The sequence below is a fragment of the Salmo salar genome, chromosome ssa07, assembly GCF_905237065.1.
Source record: "Salmo salar chromosome ssa07, Ssal_v3.1, whole genome shotgun sequence".
Classification (NCBI taxonomy): Eukaryota; Metazoa; Chordata; class Actinopteri; order Salmoniformes; family Salmonidae; genus Salmo; species Salmo salar.
In genome coordinates this window covers 1,853,207-1,874,506 of record NC_059448.1, presented here as the reverse complement: position 1 = coordinate 1,874,506, position 21,300 = coordinate 1,853,207, and the positions used below count along the sequence as shown (strand labels likewise).

At 42.1% G+C, this 21,300-nt stretch overlaps 2 non-coding genes across 2 annotated transcripts; both read right to left on the bottom strand.

Annotated features, from left to right (window-relative positions):
- Positions 1-124: 124 nt before the first annotated feature.
- Positions 125-197, bottom strand: trnav-cac (transfer RNA valine (anticodon CAC)). The gene has a single exon. It is a non-coding gene; the product is annotated as a tRNA-Val (tRNA).
- Positions 198-338: 141 nt separating this feature from the next.
- On the bottom strand, positions 339-411 carry trnav-aac (transfer RNA valine (anticodon AAC)). The gene has a single exon. It is a non-coding gene; the product is annotated as a tRNA-Val (tRNA).
- Positions 412-21,300: the final 20,889 nt, after the last annotated feature.

Sequence of the window (21,300 nt, the reverse complement as noted above, 5' to 3'; positions counted from 1 at the left end):
ATTAGCTGCAAGGAGTAAACCGAATTTTAAAAATATTCATGTCACGTATTCAAATTTCCAAAACAAGGGATTAATGAAATTCTTTGTTAACACTATGGTAGTTCTTGAATGTGTCAATGAGCGTTGTTTCCGCCTGGTTTCGAACCAGGGACCTTTCGCGTGTGAAGCGAACTTGATAACCACTACACTACAGAAACTGCTGTAACACTTAACTGCAAGGAGTAAAACGAATTTTACTGATATTCATGGCACGTGTTCAAATTTCCAAAATTAGGCATTTATGAAAATAACTATTCTCTTTTAAAAGTACTGTACCTACTGCACGTGTCAAAGAGCACTGTTTCCACCCGGTTTCGAAACGAGGACCTTTCGCATGTTAAGCGAACGTGATAACCACTACACTACAGAAACTGCTTCAACAATTATCTGCAAGGAGTAAATCGAATTTTACAGATATTCATGGCACGTGTTCAAATTTCCAAAATTAGGCATTTATGAAAATAACTATTCTCTGTTAACCTGTTGGGGCTAGGGGCAGTATTTTCACGGCTGGATAAAAAAACGTACCCGATTTAATCTGGTTACTAATCCTACCCAGTAACTAGAATATGCATATACTTATTATATATGGATCGAAAACACCCTAAAGTTTCTAAAACTGTTTGAATGGTGTCTGTGAGTATAACAGAACTCATTTGGCAGGCAAAACCCTGAGACATTTTCTGACAGGAAGTGGATACCTGATGTGTTGAATTACCTTTAAGCCTATGCCATTGAAACACACAGGGGTTGATTAATGTTTTGGCACTTCCTATTGCTTCCACTAGATGTCACCAGCCTTTACAAAGTGTTTTGAGTCTTTTACTGTGAGATCTGACCGAACAAGAGCCTTGGAACGGTGATGGCCGATTAGACTTTGGCGCGCGAGTTCATGTTGGGTACCCTCGTTCCAATACGTTATAAAAGAGAATGCATTCGTCCACCTTGAATATTATTCATGTTCTGGTTAAAAAAGCCACTAATGATTTATGCTATACAACGTTTGACATGTTTGAATGAACGTAAATATATTTTTCCCCTCGTTCATGACGAAGTCCGGCTGGCTTAGATCATGTGCTAACAACACGGAGCTTTTTGGACATAAATGATGAGCTTTTTGAACAAAACTACATTCGTTATGGACCTGGGATTCCTGGAAGTGACATCTGATGAAGAGAATCAAAGGTAATGGATTATTTACATAGTATTTTCGATTTTAGATCTCTCCAACATGGCCGTTTGTCTGTATTGCAAAGCGTATTTTCTGGGCGCAGTGCTTAGATTATTGCAAAGTGTGATTTCCCAGTAAGGTTATTTTTAAATCTGGCAAGTTGATTGCGTTCAAGAGATGTAAATCTATAATTCTTTAAATGACAATATAATATTTTACCAATGTTTTCTAATTTTAATTATTTAATTTGTGGTGCTGACTTGACTGCCGGTTATTGGAGGAAACAATTTCCTGAACATCAATGCCATAGTAAACCGCTGTTTTTGGATATAAATATGAACTTGATAGAACTAAAAATGCATTTATTGTCTAACATAATGTCCTAGAGTGTCATCTGATGGAGATTGTTAATGGTTAGTGCATCATTTTAGCTGGTTTTATGGTTTTGGTGACGCCTGTCTTTGAATTGACAAAACATTACACACAGCTATTGTCAATGTACTCTCCTAACATAATCTAACTTTATGCTTTCGCCGTAAAACCTTTTTGAAATCGGACAACGTGGTTAGATTAAGGAGATGTTTATCTTTCAAAGGGTGTAAGATAGTTGTATGTTTGAAAAATTTGAATTTTGACATTTATTTGGTTTCAAATTTGCCGCTCTTGAAATGCACCTGCTGTTGATAGGGTGCACCACGGGTGGCACGCTAGCGTCCCACATAGCCCCAAGAAGTTAAAAGTAGAAAGTTTGCAGCCATCCACTTCTTTATGTCTGAAACACAGGCTTCTAGCGAGGGCAATTTTGGGGCTTCACCATGTTTCATTGAAATGTACAGCTGTGTGTCGTCCGCGACAGCAGTGAAATTTAACATTATGTTTTCGAATGACATCCCCAAGAGGTAAAATATATAGTGAAAACAATAGTGGTCCTAAAACGGAACCTTGAGGAACACCGAAATTTACAATTGATTTGTCAGAGGACAAACCATTCACAGAGACAAACTGATATCTTTCCGACAGATAAGATCTAAACCAGGCCAGAACTTGTCCATGTAGACCAATTTGGGTTTCCAATCTCTCCAAAAGAATGTGGTGATCGATGGTATCAAAAGCGGCACTAAGATCTAGGAGCACGAGGACAGATGCAGAGCCTCGGTCTGACGTCATTAACCTCTATGGGCTAGGTGGGACGCTAGCGTGCCACCCGTGGTGCACTCCATCAACAGCAGGTGCATTTCAAGAGCGGCAAATTTGAATCCAAATAAATGTCAAAATTCAAATTTTTCAAAAATACAACTATTTTACACCATTTGAAAGATAAACATCTCCTTAATCTAACCACGTTTTACGATTTCAAAAGGTTTTACGGCGAAAGCATAAATTTAGAGTATGTTAGGACAGTACATTTACAAGAGTTGTGTGTAATGTTTTGTCAAGTCAAAGACAGGGTCACCAAAACCATAAAACCAGCTAAAATGATGCACTAACCTTTTACAATCTCCATCAGATGACACTCCTAGGACATTATGTTAGACAATGCATGCATTTTTAGTTCTATCAAGTTCATATTTATATCCAAAAACAGCGTTTTACTATGGCATTGATGTTGAGGAAATGGTTTCCCTCCAATAACCGGCAGTCAAGTCAGCGTCACAAATTAAATAATTAAAATTAGAAAACATTGGTAAAATATTATATTGTCATTTAAAGAATTATAGATTTACATCTCTTGAACGCAATCAACTTGCCAGATTTAAAAATAACCTTACTGGGAAATCACACTTTGCAATAATCCCGAGCACTGCGCCCAGAAAAATACGCGTTGCGATACAGACTAGACGTCATGTTGGGGAGATCTAAAATCGAAAATACTATGTAAATAATCCATTACCTTTGATTCTCTTCATCAGATGTCACTTCCAGGTATCACAGGTCCATAACGAATGTAGTTTTGTTCAAAAAAGCTCATCATTTATGTCCAAAAATCTCCGTCTTGTTGCACATGATCTAAGCCAGCCGGACTTCTCGTCATGAACGAGGGGAAAAATATATTTACGTTCGTTCAAACATGTCAAACGTTGTATAGCATAAATCATTAGGGCCTTTTTTAACCAGAACATGAACAATATTCAAGGTGGACGAATGCATACTCTTTTATAACGTATTGGAACGAGGGTACCCAACATGAACTCGCGCGCCAGGTGTCTAATGGGACATCATCGTTCCATGGCTCTTGTTCGGTCAGATCTCCCTCCAGAAGACTCAAAACACTTTGTAAAGGCTGGTGATATCTAGTGGAAGCAATAGGAAGTGCCAAAATATATCCTCAGCCCCTGTGTTTTCAATGGGATAGGTTTAAAGTCAATACAACACATCAGGTATCCACTTCCTGTCAGAAAATGTCTCAGGGTTTTGCCTGCCAAATGAGTTCTGTTATACTCACAGACACCATTCAAACAGTTTTAGAAACTTTAGAGTGTTTTCTATCCATACCGGCCGTGTGTACTTAGACTTGCATGGCTTAATCTTGCAGACAAGCATATGCTACTGGCAGGATCAACCAGGTAGCCACTCACAACATAGAGGTTGTACCCGGGCACACTAAGCGGAGAACAGCCAGGGACCACTCCTATCCCGTGAGGGGAGGAGGCCCTAGGTCAATCCACCGTACGCCCAGCGGGGAGGCCCTGAATTGCCCGTGGCCGGAGCCACAGGTGCCGGGGCACCGCTTAATCAGGTATCTTGTCTTAGCTGGAGGGTTTATTCGGAACGCCATCAACGTGGATAAAAGACAGGGTTTGAGAAATACATGCGTTTCTGGCGCCGGTACGGCATGGTTGAACGTCATCCGCAGGCATCGCTACCTGGGTACTCCACTCCCGAACCAGGACACCAATGTAGGGCCACTGAGACAGATGGGTCGGCTAGATCTCGCACGAATGGAGCGTGGCTGAAGCTTGTCATCAAGGCGGGGATAACCGTCTCCCGACAGGGGCTCCCCGATAGAGGCAATTCCACGTGGGGCGGGAGGAACCGTCCGTCTGAACACCGACCAAAGGCCGGCCGACAGGGGCCCTCCCAGGTGGAAATAGAATGCAAATTGGTCAGAAGATGTAAAACAGGCTCGACAACAGAGGACAACCATGGATACGCAACGTGTGGCAAGCTGGGACAAGAACCATGGTCATGGAGGACCCAAACCCACAAGGTGATAGCTGGGATAGAGCACCTGCCCAGGACAGAGCTCAATATCCTCCCCACCACCAAGCTGGGAAAATTGGAGCAATACTTAGGACCAATTGGGCGCCGGAGGGATTGTAACCCTCAAAAGTGTCCATAAAGCTCTCCCTATTCGGTATGAGTAGTAGCCATCAATCGGTCGCCGAAGGGATATGGACCGAACTACCATGCTACCACACTACTACTCAGAAGTGTCCGTTTCGCATTTATTATATCGGACTAGTAGTTTGCCACTATCCTTGAGCTTCTAGGCCATGGAAGTCTTCTTGTCAAAAACCAGGTTTCTGATTTCGCGCCGGTACCTGTCTGCCCCACACGGGCATGCCGACTGTGTAAAGACGGGAATACAGAAACTACCGATCTCCACTGTGTTACTCACACGTATATTTTTTTCCCCGTATGAAAATCCGGACCACAAAAAAAACTAAAAACTTGAATAAATCGAAAAGTACAACTCCAATCCGGATGGGGTTTTTTTTGCACGAAAGGGCACATAAACGAACATTTCCATATAATTTAAACCGTTTTTCCATCAAAATGTATAATAGAAAAGCGAGTTAAGTTTTTGAAAAAGAGTTCCCGGAACCGAAAAAATTATTTCCTATGCATGCAAAATTTTATAAACAGGGGCTAATTGTTACCCATCACGAGAGAGGGTATGAGCCAAAATTTGGGAACTCTAGCCCCTCAGGAAGTATTTTTAATCATTATTAGAACATTTCAGAAATTGGTCGTAAAAGTTACAAAGTGCCCACTTTTCATTTTGCTCCAGAGACTAAGTCCAAACGTGCACCTGGTTTTATTTTGGGTTACCAGGTCTAAATTTTAAAAACTGTTTTAAATACTTAAAGGGTATACAGACCTACATACCCACCCTGAGAGCACCCTACTACAGGCCCAACTCAATGGGGGCCGGCCTGGCTGATTTATGGAAGTTCAAAAAATTCTCAGTAAAATGACTAAGTCCAAAAATCTCTGAATATCGGCTATGTTTCACTTCTCAGAAATTGCACTGTTTTATTTTTTGGGTTACCAGGGGAGCTCCATATCTCCATTCCTCTGGGCTTACTCTCTCTACCCTGCCTGCCCACCTGCCTGCCCTCTATCATACATTCTCAACCATGACCAAATGACACACAAAGACATGGGTGAGTTTCAAATAAAAATTCTTTATTTATCAGTGAATCATGGGTTGATTTGTCCCTCAATTAGTGTCCGCTCGGCTGGCGTTACGAGGCAAATTATGGTACCGGTAGTACCGTGCCTGCGTTTCCAGAGAATGACACATATGGTCAGCCACAGTTCCCCGGTCTGTAACCGAGCCTTGATTAAAGTTCAATGTAGCAACGCTTTGTCGAATTGTACCGAAGGTAACTTTACTTCCAATGTCAAATTCTTCAAATAGCTGGCCCACATACTCACAGAGATTGCCGTACGGTTGACCGCGGGACGTGAAAAAGAAGAGTGTTGTGTCTGAGGTGATTCCACTCAGATTAGGCCTGATCTGATGGAATCGTTTAAGCCAAGTGTATTCCTGCTCAGATAGAACAACTCTGCACTCACCGAAGCTATAGTTCGTTTTGTGGCTTGAAATGCACATCTGATAACCCCCACTTTCCAGGGTTACTTCAGTAAATTCCCTCTCACTGAAGGTGGTGACTGGGGATCGTCGAGTGCCATTAAAGATGGCCAACCGGCTGGACATGAGAGCCGCAAACCTACGTCTATCAGCGCAGGTGGCTCGGACCTCCAGCCTACTGAGAACCGAAGGAATAGCTTGATTACTTAGCTCAACAAACCGGCTTAACTCCGCAGCGCTGAGCACCTCGTCCCTGCACCGTTTGCGGAATTTTGCCCTGTGTGTTGCCTGGCTCTGCCGCGAATCCCTGTCCATCTTTGCCAAGCAGAGTAACACCTTTCGAATTCCACTGGCTTTAGCCTAAAGACCTTTTGGCCGGAAATGAATAAGATAATTCAAGAAACTTCGAACATCGGATCGGTATATTTTTAATGTGGATGGTGCCAAACAACGGTCTTCACATTGACCGTACCACTCAGACACACGTCTGTAGTTATCCAGAGAACACAGTCCTTCATCGGCCTTGCCCTCTGACATATAGCGGAGGAATTGCCGTATTCGGGATAGACTGGTGCGACTATTCTCAATTCGTTTAACTGAAGGGTTTTTACCCATAGCAAAGTGTTCATATTCAGTCAAAATTACATTCCTCCAACCTTCAATTCTGGACTCCACACCGCCGCCTTCATCACTCTCGCTCTCCGTGGAAGTCGCCACCACGCAGCCTTGCTCCCTCGGTTCCGAGTATGGTTCACCACCGATCTGACTGGTTGACTGCACCGGCGCAGTCGCCACCGCCTGCTCACTCTTGTCCAACAGCTGCTGATCCATGGACAACTCACTTTCAACACACTGCAAATACACAGGGTTCTCACAGGGCTCCAGCCGGTGCAACACCGCTGTTAGCCTGCATACACTGCCATGATTCGGGCTGATGTCTCTCAGTTGAAAGCCGGCAAGATTGCTAGCACGCTTCCATTTAATAGTAGCAGGCTTAAGTGCATGGACAGACTTGAAATGTCGGTCTATCTGCACGATTTTCAGCTTGGAACATAACCCACAATCACGTCTTAGTCTGCTGCTCATAGCTTCTCTCTCCTGCCTTCCGGTGCGTGTGTGTCTCTTTGTGTGCTCCACCAAACTACAACCTAACCCCTAACCCATTGTGCAGACCGACAGGCCAACAATCTCAACCCCGCTCAAATGAGGGCTCACGTGCACGCTGACGACTACCTACCCCAGTTTAGAATTTGATTGGTAGTATGTCCAGTAGCGTGTTTACTTCGTGTGGGTAGAGTTCTTTTAAGTTAACCTTTTAGGAGCTAGGGGGGCAGTATTTACACGGCGGATAAAAAACGTACCCGATTTAATCTGGTTATTACTACTGCCCAGAAACTAGAATATGCATATAATTATTGGCTTTGGATAGAAAACACCTAAAGTTTCTAAAACTGTTTGAATGGTGTCTGAGTATAACAGAACTATTATGGCAGGCAAAAACCTGAGAAGATTCCTTACAGGAAGTGGCCTGTCTGACAAGTTCTTGTTCTTCTTGACTCTCTTTATTGAAAACTGAGGATCCTTGCTGTAACATGACACTTCCTACGGCTCCCATAGGCTCTCAGAACCCGGGAAAAAGCTGAATGATGTAATTCCAGCCCCTGGCTGAAAAACATTAGCGCCTTTGGTAAGTGGTCTATCAGAGGACAATGAGACTGAGGCGCGTGCACGAGGCGACCCCATGTTTTTATTTTCTCTCTCTTTGTACTAAAACACAGATTCCCGGTTGGAATATTATCGCTTTTTTTACGAAAAAATGGCATAAAAATTGATTTTAAACAGCAGTTGACATGCTTCAAGTACGGTAATGGAATATTTAGAAATTTCTTGTCACGAAACGCGTCGGGCGCGTCACCCTTCTTTACCCTTTCGGATAGTGTCTTGAACGCACAAACAAACGCCGCTATTTGGATATAACAATGGATTATTTGGGACCAAACCAACATTTGTTATTGAAGTAGAAGTCCTGGGAGTGCATTCTGACGAAGAACAGCAAAGGTAATAACATTTTTCTTATAGTAAATCTGACTTTGGTGAGTGCTAAACTTGCTGGGTGTCTAAATAGCTAGCCCTGTGATGCCGGGCTATCTACTGAGAATATTGCAAAATGTGCTTTCACCGAAAAGCTATTTTAAAATCGGACATAAGCGAGTGCATAGAGGAGTTCTGTATCTATAATTCTTAAAATAATTGTTATGTTTTTTGTGAACGTTTATTGTGAGTAATTTAGTAAATTCACCGAGAAGTTTGCGGGGGTATGCTAGTTCTGAACGTCACATGCTAATGTAAAAAGCTGGTTTTGATATAAATATGAACTTGATTGAACAAAACATGCATGTATTGTATAACATAATGTCCTAAGATTGTCATCTGATGAAGATCATCAAAGGTTACTGCTGCATTTAGCTGTGGTCTGGGTTTATGTGACATTATATGCTAGCTTGAAAAATGGGTGTCTGATTATTTCTGGCTTGGTACTCTGCTGACATAATTTAATGTTTTGCTTTCGTTGTAAAGCCTTTTTGAAATCGGGCAGTGTGGTTAGATTAACGAGGTCTTGTCCTTAAAATGGTGTAAAATAGTCAAATGTTTGAGAAATGGAAGTAATAGCATTTCTAAGGTATTTGAATAACGCGCCACGGGATTCCACTGGCTGTTACAAATCATCCCACTGGCCCTAGAGAAGTTAAGGTAAAATGGTGCTTTGGGAGGTGGGCGGTGCCGCTGGAATTATCCCGGGCGGAGATCCCTAGGGGGTGCCCAGATGTCTGGCGGGCGTTTCATCCCACAAAACAATTTTTCACTGGGGGAGACCTCGCCCCGCCGTACTCAGCCTGGACAACCGAAACACTTTTTGACCTTTTTGACTCCGATAAAATTCACTGTCTAGGGATGACATACCACTGGCACACTACGATCCTGGAAGGGAGTAGCCCAATTGGTCACTGCCACCCGAACCACCGGATGACCCAGGACTACAATTGGGGCGGATGCACGACAACTGGGAGGTTTCCTCCTTGAGGGTTTCTTTGTCTGCTGAAACTCACAGGTATGACAGACTGACATGGCTGGTATGGAAACATGGCAACCAATCCGAGAAACCGGACCCTCATACAGTACGCGACTATGGGGTTTTGCCTGATCCTTAACCTATCATGTATCTACAAGGACGCTGGACGGAACTCCAAGGGCGGATGCATGACAACCGTAAAGAGGGCTTGCCCTTTGGGTTTTGTCTGCTCAAACCATTGGAAGTTCAATGACTTACCACTCGACAGGGACACATGGCAACCAACTGAGGGCCGGACCTACATAAGGTACGCAACTCGAGGGCCTTTGCCTGATCCTACACCGAGTATACCCAAAACAGACCAGCTGGATTTGACTAGACATGGGTTGATTGGGAGTGAGGATCCTGGAAGGGAATAACTCTTAATTATACCAATGATTGAAAACATCCAGGACTAAAAGACAGACGGACACGGAAGTAAATACATAGACAACGTGGAGAAAAAAGAAGGATCAGATGGGGAGTAACTCCTAGGTTGAACTATGCTTTCCACTTCCGTTGGACAAACAGACCTTGAAGACTCACCTTAACTAACCCTAACCTTAACCCTTATCCTTACCTAACCTAACCCTAACCTTAACCCTAACCTTAACCCTAACCTTAACCACTCTAACCCCTACCCTAACCTTAACCCTAACCTTAACCATCCCTTAACCCGACGGACGGACGGTTCTAAGCCCAACCAACGCAACCCAGGGCACTTCTACAAGTGGGCAACCATGGGGTCTACAACTTTGGCCGGGTGCGCCCAGGACCCCCTCTGGCCGAGCGCGTCAATGCTGTGGAGTGCACCCATTCCCTTTGCCCCCCTTCGACTTCCACGTGTCAGAGATGGAAGTGGATCAACCGACTCAAAACTAGAAACCTAACCCCAAACCCAACCCAACCCTAATCCCTGAACCTTAACCCAACCCTAATCCCTGAACCTTGAACCCAACCGTAATCCCTGAACCTTGACCCCAACTCAATCCCTGGACCTTGACCCCGATACCAACCCTAAGTTGAACTCAAGCCTCAAATCTAATCTTAACCCTAAGCCTAACCCCTGGGTCTCAAAAAGTGGATATCAGGAATCCCACAGGCCTGAAACAAAAGTATGAGAGCCTAATTTTAACCTTGACACTGACAATCTTAAATCGGTACTTTAAATTATAACCCTGGCTTCGTAAAGATGTATTCTGAGGAGCCTGGGAATTAGAAAGTATGTATTGTTTGGGTAGTGTCTGGGTGTTTATCCTCTTAGAGGATAATGTTACTCTTATCTGTTCTTTTTCCAGGTACAAACCATAACATCTCCCAATTTCCTGTAGGATTATGATGTATCAATAGGAGAAATAGAATTAGAGAACATGTGCCCGTGTATTTGGTCCTCCTGAAGGGCAATTTTCTCTTAACCCTAACCACAACCCCAACCCCAACCCTAACCACAACCCTAATCCTAACCTCCAGACTTTCCCTAGAAACCCTATTCCCACATTGGGTATGGGGCCGGAACCCAAGAGGCTACCAATCATCAGCACCTATTCCCACATAAACCAACGCATACACTCAAGACTGAAAAGCGCATTTTCTAAACACACAACATACCTTCCCCCACTACAACCATTCCGACCCATTTCAGCATACAGGAGGAATCCCAATCTGAAGGACCTCCTAGTCAATGCAACATTTTCAAACAGGCCCTCTCCCCCAGTACCCACTGAAAGCCACTACTACAGACAACTCGACAAACATACACAACCCATACGCACACCGGTAGCCAAATCACACAACTGATGAACATAAACAGCACTAACAGTTTATGCAATCACCTGGCATTATGCAAAAAAATCTATGTGGGGGAAACTGAATCGACAATTTTAACACGTCTCAAACAACATCTATATACAATTACCAATAATAAACTGTCCAGAGCATTTAGTTACACACTTCCAAACACACCATATTATACACCTCAACATCACTGGGCTAAAACTGTCTCTATGTCACGTCCTGACCAGTATAGGGGTTATTTGATATTGTAGTTTGGTCAGGACGTGACAGGGTATTTGGTTTATGGTTCGGGTGTGTGTCTATGTAGAGGGTGTTTGATTTATGTATTCCAGGGTTTTTGGGCACTGTTCTATGTTAGTGTATTTCTATGTTCTGTCTAGTCTAGTCTATTTCTATGTTTAGTTTACTGGGGTTGGACCTTCAATTGGAAGCAGCTGGTTATCGTTGCTTCTGATTGAAGGTCCTATAAGTAGGGAGTTAGTTTTCGTGGGTTTTTTGTGGGAGATTGTGCTGTGTATAGCTTTGTGCCTTACCGGCCTGTTATTCAGCGTTGTGTATGTGTTTGTTTTGGTTTACCTTCTTTGTCCATTTAATAAAAGAAGATGAGTGCACATATTCCTGCTGTGTTTTGGTCCACTCTACCCCTACGACAACCGTGACACTCTACCTGGACCATAGCCCAGAGAAAGGCCACAGAATCCAAGTGGATAGCCAACCTTAGATCTCTGGCTCCACTTGGATTAAATGGCTAAATATAAGTAGGGAAACTATTCATACATTTCACATATTCACACACACAACCCTCCCAATAAACACCAGACTGGAAACAATAAGAGACCACAATAGGCCAGTGCAATGCAAGGTGAAAAACCACAAACGGAATTTATCATAACCCTAACCCTTATACCCCCGTATCCAACCCCAACCCTCATACCCCCTTATCTAACCCTCATACCCCCTTATCTAACCCTAACACTTGGAGCCAACATACCTCACTCCACCCCTAGACTCTCATACCCAACCCTAATTTCTGGTCTATTATTTTGACCTCCTGGCTTTTATTCCTTTGGATTGTATCCCTGGTTGTTAACCCAGGTTTATATTTTATATGATGATCCGGGTCCTCTTTTTATTATTCCTTCCCCCCCCCCTTTTCTTTTTTTAGTAATTAACCTGTTGGGTCTAGGGGGCAGCATTTGCACGTCTGGATAAAAAAAATGTACCCGATTTAATCTGGTTACTAATCCTACCCAGTAACTAGAATATGCATATACTTATTATATATGGATAGAAAACACTCTAAAGTTTCCAAAACTGTTTGAATGGTGTCTGTGAGTATAACAGAACTCATTTGGCAGGCAAAACCCTGAGACATTTTCTGACAGGAAGTGGATACCTGATGTGTTGTATTGATTTTAAACCTATCCCATTGAAAAACACAGGGGTTTAGGAATATTTTGGCACTTCCTATTGCTTCCACTAGATGTCACCAGCCTTTCAAAGTGTTTTGAGTCTTCTGGAGGGAGATCTGACCGAACAAGAGCCATGGAACGGTGATGTCCCATTAGACACCTGGCGCGTACTTCATGTTGGGTACCCTCGTTCCAATACGTTATAAAAGGCTATGCATTCGTCCACCTTGAATATTATTCATGTTCTGGTTAAAAAGGCCCTAACGATTTATGCTATACAACGTTTGACATGTTTGAACGAACGGAAATATTTTTTTCCCCTCGTTCATGACGAGAAGTCCGGCTGGCTTACATCATGTGCTAACGAGACGGAGATTTTTGGACATAAATGATGAGCTTTTTTGAACAAAACTACATTCGTTATGGACCTGTGATACCTGGAAGTGACATCTGATGAAGAGAATCAAAGGTAATGGATTATTTACATAGTATTTTCGATTTTAGATCTCCCCAACATGACGTCTAGTCTGTATCGCAACGCGTATTTTTCTGGGCACAGTGCTCAGATTATTGCAAAGTGTGATTTCCCAGTAAGGTTATTTTAAATCTGGCAAGTTGATTGCGTTCAAAAGATGTAAATCTATAATTCTTTAAATGACAATATAATATTTTACCAATGTTTTCTAATTTTAATTATTTAATTTGTGACGCTGACTTGACTGCCGGTTATTGGAGGGAAACGATTTCCTCAACATCAATGCCATAGTAAAACGCTGTTTTTGTATATAAATATGAACTTGATAGAACTAAAAATGCATGCATTGTCTAACATAATGTCCTAGGAGTGTCATCTGATGGAGATTGTAAAAGGTTAGTGTATCATTTTAGCTGGTTTTATGGTTTTGGTGACCCTGTCTTTGACTTGACAAAACATTACACACAACTCTTGTAAATGTACTGTCCTAACATACTCTAAATTTATGCTTTCGCCGTAAAACCTTTTTGAAATCGTAAAACGTGGTTAGATTAAGGAGATGTTTATCTTTCAAATGGTGTAACATAGTTGTATTTTTGAAAAATTTGAATTTTGACATTTATTTGGATTCAAATTTGCCGCTCTTCGAAATGCACCTGCTGTTGATGGAGTGCACCACAGGTGGCACGCTAGCGTCCCACCTAGCCCCAAGAGGTTAAGGTATTTTATACCATGGTTTTACCATTTATTTAAAAAAAGTTGCCAGTGCATATCAGATTCATCTGTTATCCCCAAACCTAACCTAGCCCGTGCCTGGCATTTTATACAGTATTTGGGTTTTAAAAGACTTCTTAGACTTGATTGTTTTAGTGTGTTCGTTGTTTTAATTTGTTTGTTGAGTAGTTCACAACAATTGAACACCAAACCCAATTGGGACTGTTGGAGGAGAATGAGCGGACTGATGGAGGACTAAGTAATTGACATGGTTTGGGGAAGGATGGTTCCGCCCCTTTAATTATCCAGATTAACACAGGTGTCATTGACTACTCATTAACTGGTTTGTTGAGCAGCACATAATGATTGAACACCAACCCCTATCGGGACTGTGGATTGGAGGAGAATGGGAAGATTGACGGAGGACTGAGCAATAGACATGTTCTGGGAGGTATGGAGCCGCCCTCTCAGCTCCCCATATTAACACAGGTGTTAGTGACTACTCATTACCTCTGAAGAAAGCTATCAGGCTGAAACGTCAGGTCTTTTGTTTGTTCCTTGTTTTAAATTTCTGAAAGTTCCCTTAATGGGTTCTTAAACTGTTTTAATTCCTTTTTTGGATTGAAGGATTTGAAATTGTTTGAAACCCCTTTTTTGGTTCACTGACTATTTGAATGCAACAACACCATGGAATCTAACATATGAAGGCATCTTGGATTATAAAACTCACTCAAAGAAGCTCCAATGAGAACAAGATGCCTGGAAAAGACTAAGGTGAAGGATTTTTTTTCTTACCCCTGAATATTGCTGATGCACTGGACAAACTGTTCTGGTTAGTGAACCATCACCAAATAATTCTTTGGTAGGACAATATTAAGGGACTTTCATGATTTTAATTGTTTATGTTGTCTTTTATGAAAATGTTGTGATTTTCTTTTAAATTTCTTCTTTCTCTCCCCCTTTCTTTTTTGTTTTTGACTCCAGAACGACTGTGGGGCGGTGGAGATTCAGTTGGTATAATATTGTGGATTAAAACTCTTTTATGGTAGGAGAAAATGACGCTTCCCAGGAGAAAATTGGTTTGAGCCTTTGGTGCAGCCCGATAGCCCTGGGGGAATATACTCACTAAGTTTGGATAGCCCTAAAACCTCTTGATCTTAAACTGACTAAGCAGTACTTCAAATTATTACAAGCCATTCACCATGCAGAAATTCTAGCAGAATTGCAAATGAAAAGGTCTTTCCCGCCTGGCATGATGAAACAGGTTGTGAGACTTACGGCTTTTATCAAACCTTCCTCACCCAATCCCACCGTTTTGGAGCTGGTTAAGCAGAAAACGGACCACTGGATGGACACTATGTGCATCTTAGTGGACCACTATGATTCAGTTCTGGCAGCAGGGTTATAGGAGGTGGGGAGATTTGATATTAATTCCTTTGATCGAGCTGTTGCTTGGGCAAGGGCAAGATATAGACGTAAGTTTACCCAATCATCAGTGGCAACGTTACAGGCTATGCTTCCAAAGGCAAGTGCTAGTGAGGTGGTAGGTCCAGGCCAATTGACCATGGAGGCTTTTCCCGCTCTTGTCGGGTGTCCTGTCTCCAGCTCCCAGTAATGTGGTGGGAGTGGGAAACAGCAGTCCGGCCAGTGGGTTAGTTAAGGGTGGGTTTAAAAACAGACCTAAGAGGAGCCCCCCTAGGAGGTCTCCAAATCTATCAGCTCTAGAGCTGGATTTGGTCCCCGGGGGAAACTATTTTGGTTACGGCTGAAACACATTCCCCTAGACCCCAAGCTCTTGCTGGAGATCCATTAACCACAGAGTTGGTCTCAGGGGGGTGGATATTTGGAAACAAACACAGGTGAGGCCTGCTCTTGTTCATAGTCCTAAGAGGTCCTTATACAGTAATGTTGTCCTACAATGTAGTAATACTATTGCTTCTGATTCTGGCCAGGAGGAACCCGGAGTTGGAGGAGCGGGACCCATGTGCGGCTGCCCTTGGGACCCGAGAGGGGGAGAAATGATAAGTGACGACAAAACGGAACTTTTCCTGAATACGCCCTTGTGAGCCCCCAGGAGGGCCCCACGTTGCCGCCGCTCCAGTTTCCCCGGCTGCTACTCCCTTCGTGGGACTTCCCCTCTTGGTTCAGGTCAGAGTAAAACAGTGGGATTTATACCAGCTGAGGCCTACACGGGGTTTCCTTTTCTACCCCGGTGATTAATTTACCTGTCAGGAGGCCTATATCCACCTGCCTTGAAACAGTTAGGCACCCAAATTCTACCAGGAAAATTTTGGATTGGGAACTTACAATTACAAAACCAATTGTTATAATTGGAGACTCCAATATTTCACGGATACCTGGGTTTACCGATTCTAGAGTGCAAGCAGATAGCTTCCCTGGCGCTACGTTCCACCATCTAAAAGGAGTAGTAGAGAAACTAGAACAACATCCAACAGTGGAGAAGGTGGTGTTATCAGGAGGGCTAAACAACTGCCTGTTGAAACAGCTGGCGTTGACCTCCTGGAAGCAACTACAACAACTGCTGAAAGTGGCAGAAAGTACATTTCCTAATGCTACACTCTATGTGCCTATTATTAACTACTCAAATAGATTGGAAAAACAGCAACAGTCACTCTTGGATCAACTTAATCGAAAGATTTTAGAGCAATGTAATTACTTACCTGAGATCAGTAAACTTAGGTTTCACACATTGCCACGGGACCCAGTACATTGGACACGGAAACAGGAAATACCATCTTAAACTTTTGGTTGGATAATTTAAACATGTAAGGGGAGAACAGTGCTTTGATACAGCTCCATATTCAAATATTACTAATCTCTCACACTCATATATGCTTTCTGAGATAGAAAGAAATGTATTGGAACGGGATTGTCTTTTATCCCCACTCCCGGAATTTTAGACCGGATGGAGCTTCGTAGGGACCTACACACATATCATAGAAGGCTGAAATTGTTGGATCATTTTAATTATGATACTGACATTCCTTTTGTACCGTTTACAGATCCCTCAGTTTGGGAACCCAGAATACAATCAATATCTCAATCCATCCAAACATTGATTAGGAAGGATCTCGAGGCATTTAGGTGCTTCTGACCTGGGCAGGTAACTGGGGGAATATGACGCGTATTGGAGTCAGAAACCATCAAATTGTTGGGGTCAAACCGGAATATAGTTATTAAGCCGGCAGATAAAGGATCACAGATTGTAATCATGGATAGAGTACAGTACTTATTGGAGGCTAATAGACAACTGAATAACCCCAAAAATTATGTCGCATTAGATCACTCTATTCAATCTGAGACCAAAAACATGATTAAGATGATATTGTTGGAATTGCTTGAAAAAAAGTTTATTATTCCAAAGCAATATACCTATCTTCTAGGCCCAGATGTACCAAGACCACGACAATTCTATCTCCTCCCAAAAATCCATAAACCTTTGGAAGAGTGGTCGGTGCCATTTCAGATCCCGAGTGGACGCCTCAATTGTTAGTGACTGTGGATCGGAATCATACCGATTTGCTGAATATATTGATTATTTCATCAATCCACTATCACAGAAGCATGCTTCCTATGTAAAAGACACATATGATTTTGTTGGTAAACTTAAAGGTCTTGAACTACCATTGGGGCGTTCTTATTTTCAATAGACATCAACTCACTATATACAAATATTGATACCCCTTTGGGACTGCGGACAGTTAAACGGGCCTTTGATAGGTTTCCTGACCTCAGCGCCCGGATAAAGAAATCTTAGAGTTGCTGGAGTTGAGTTTATTGAGGAATGATTTTAATTTTAATGATAAGTTTTACCTTCAGATCCATGGAACGGCCATGGGGAAGAAGTTTGCTCCAGCCTTTGCCAACCTATATAGTGTTTTTGGGAAGAGACAGTGTTTGTGAAGTGTCAGACCCTTCCCTCTTTGTATCTTAGGTATTTGGATGACATCTTTGGGATTTGGGTGAATTCTATGAGGGAGTTTGAGTGTTTCTTGGAATCCCTAAATACACATCATCCTGCAATTACAATATCCCACAATATACAAAGAGAAAAACTAGAGTTTTTAGACACTCAGGTTTTCTTTGTACCTTCGGAGGGGCAGACTAAATCATTGGCTACTAAAGTCTTCTTTAAGGAGACAGATAGGCATGCTTTGCTACATAAGGCAAGTTATCATCCAAAACATACCTTTAGAGGGATAATTAAATCCCAGTTGATCCGGTTCAACAGAATTTGTACATTGGGTGAGCATGTGGAGGAGGCAACAACCATTCTCTTTGGAGCTTTGGGGCCACGGGGATATTCAAAACGTTTCCTTAGGGAGATAAAAGCAGAGGTAGGAGAATTATTTGGAAGGGAAGAGGGTTACAACAAAACAGCAGAAACACATAATCTGATACCATTTATTGCTACATACTCTGGGAGTCTGGGTGGACTTAGCAGGACGTTGAGGTCTAACTTCCGGGAAGCGCAACAAGCGGTGGAGGGGCTGTTGAATTGTAGAATAATCTCAGCATATAGGAAAAATAAAAACCTTGGGGATAAATTAGTCCACTCTGCCTTCCGGCAGAAAGAGGTACCCTAACAAATTGGAAAAATACCTGGAGAGACCAAAATATATTACTAATGCCTTCTCGGGTTTGGGGTTTCCTATAAGACAGAGAATCGAATTGTCAACGACAAACTTGATTTATGTAATCAAGTGCAAATTGTGCCAAAAAATGTATATAGGAGAAACCAAGAATGCACTACAGGCTAGACTAAAACAACACCTATACAATATGGCAAAAGGTAATAAGAGCACGGGGTTGTATTTACATTTTAGCCTTCATGCCAGTGATAATTTGAAAATCTTTGGTCTGGAGACAAACGGGGGCTGGTCTAGGAAACAACGACAGGGGATGGAAAGAATTTGGATTGGGCGCCTCCAAACAATAGATCCCAAGGGCCTGAATGAAAAATATTAAATTTATTCTGGCTACTTACCTGATGAGAGGTGCCATCTCCAGTGGGATTGGATGAGTGGGGTTTCGCTTAGGGATAGGATGGTGGGGGGCTGTGGGAGAACCGCCCAAGATAAATGTTCGTTTATCAAATAATTTAATAATTTATTTATTTTTACATATATTTTCTAGCACTTATGATCAATATTATGGCACTTATTTTATTCATAGGATTATATTTATGTTATTATTATTTATTTAGTGTGGTGTGGTTTTATCTTTCTATATATACCCCCATAGCACTTATTTTGAGTTTAAAGCACTTGCATATTTAGTGGGGTATGTTTGTTTATCTATTTTTTTATTTTTTTTATTTATCAAAGCACTTATTTTTATATGTCGTCTTTTTTTAATTGTTTATTTATGATTTACGTTTATTTTTATATGTTTTTTTTAACATTTATGATGATATTTATTTTATGTACATTAATTTTCTGCATCTTTTAGTGTGGCGTGGTTTTATTTGGACTTTCTTTGGTATATATTTTTTGAGCACTTATCTTAATTCAATAGCACTTATTTTTACACTCAGTGTGGGACGTTGATCCGTCTATTGTGGTCTTGCCTTTGTGTAGTAGCACTTATTATTGCCCTGTATCGGTACCTTTTATTTGTGTGTTTGTCGGGCGGTTCCCCACTCCTGAAATTCTACTCCTCGAAATCCTGATTCCCTATCCTAGACCCTTATATTCAACCCTAATTCTAAAATCCTAATTATCTACCCCTAATTTATAGATCCTCATGCCTAACCTTAACCCCTAGACCCTAGATCTAAACCTGATTCTTGGATTGATCCTAACTTTAACCCCAACCCCTGGTTATTAGGTCCCAACCCTTATTTTTCCATTTTCACCTCAATCTCTGCACCTTTCTTACCTAACCCCTACCCGAACCCTCATATCCCTTTATCTAATCCTCATACCCCTCTGGTTCTAATCTTAACCTTTATATCCCCTTATCTAACCCTAACCTTTACACCTGCTTACCTAATCCTAACCTTGATACCCCGTTATCTAACCCTAACCCTTATACTCCCTTATAATCCTAACCTTAACCTTTTGTATCCCTTTATGTAACCTTTATATCCCCTTAGCTTTAACCTTAACCTTATACCCCTTATCTAACCCTAACCCTTATACCTGCTTATCTAACCCTAACCTTGATACCCCCTTACCTACCCAAACCTTTACATCCCCTTATCTAACCCTCAGTTTACCCTTTATATTTCTTTATTAAACCTTTACATCCCCTTAGTTCTAACCTTAACCCTTATACCCTTTTATCTAACCTCAACCTTTATACCTTCTTATCTAACCCTAACCCTTATACCCCCTTATCTAACTTTCATACCCCCTCATCTAATCCTAACCCTTATACCCTCTTGACCCTTATATCACCCCGTTTGGCCCTAACTCTTGGAGCTGGTGTGCCGAACTTCAACCCCTGTATGTCTATGACCATCCTAATTTCAGACTGGTGGTCTTGACCTTGGGTTTTGGCTTCTATCCCTTAGGGATTGCATCTTGGGTTCCAAACCTAGGTTTTATCTTCCGGGTAATCTGTTTATAAATATTTTTTCTTTTCCTTCTTCCCCCCCTCTTTTTTCTTTTTCCTCCCTCCCTGTTCTTAATTAAGGTATTTTATACTAGGTTTTTACCATTTATTTAAAGTTTTGCCAGTGCATATCAGATTCGTCTGTTTTTTTTCAACCCTAACCCTAACCCTAACCCTAACCACTCTAACACCTACTCTTACCTTAAACCTAATCTTAACCATCCCTTAACCTAACCTTAACCCTAACCTTAACCACTCTAAACACCTACTCTAACCTTAACCCTAACCTTAACCATCCCTTACCCGACGGACGGTTCTAGCCCCAACCAACGCAACCCAGGGCACTTCTACCAGTGGGCAACTATGGGGTCTACAACTTTGGCCGGGTGCGCCTCGACCCCCTCTGGCTGACGCGTCAGAGCAGTGGAGTGCACCCATGACGGTTTCCACGTGTCAGAGATGGAAGTGGATCAACCTGAACAATAAATAGAAACCAAACCATAGCCAGTCACCGTGACGTTGCTGGCCGCTGGGTCTGGACGCATCAAGCCATTGACTTTTTATCCTGGTATTTTATCCGGGGACCTTTTTAAACCTTTTTTATCCTTTTAGACAAATTCATCTGACCGTCTTATTAGGGTGTATTTTTATCCACCAATTTTAGGAATGAAGGGTTGGTGAAAAGGTTCATTAGTCATTAGGTTTATCATATAAAAAAGGCAACCTAAAAATAACTACATACGGACTCCTCAGGACATCACCTCTGGAATCTTAAAAACCTCTACTTCTTCAACCTGGAAATCAACTAAAGCGGACGACACTTCTGGATCCACCCACTCTCAAGCCTTCACCACTCCAAAACCTCTTGAAAACAGTATTTCTACATCTTCACTAAAGGCCCTTCAGTCAACCACCACAACGATTTGACCTCAACTCTACTCTTGACCTGAAACTCTACAACAACGGATGATACCTTCAAAATCTACTTACTCCCAAAGACTCCACTACTCCCGAAAACCCTGGAAACAGTATTTCTACATCTTCACTAAAGGCCCTTCAGTCAACCACCACATACCTCCTTTCTACGCTACAGGACATCACACAAAAAAAATATATCTTCTCACCGGGAAATCTACTACAACAGATGAAACTCCAAGCACTGCCTATTCTTCAAGCTCACCAATTCTA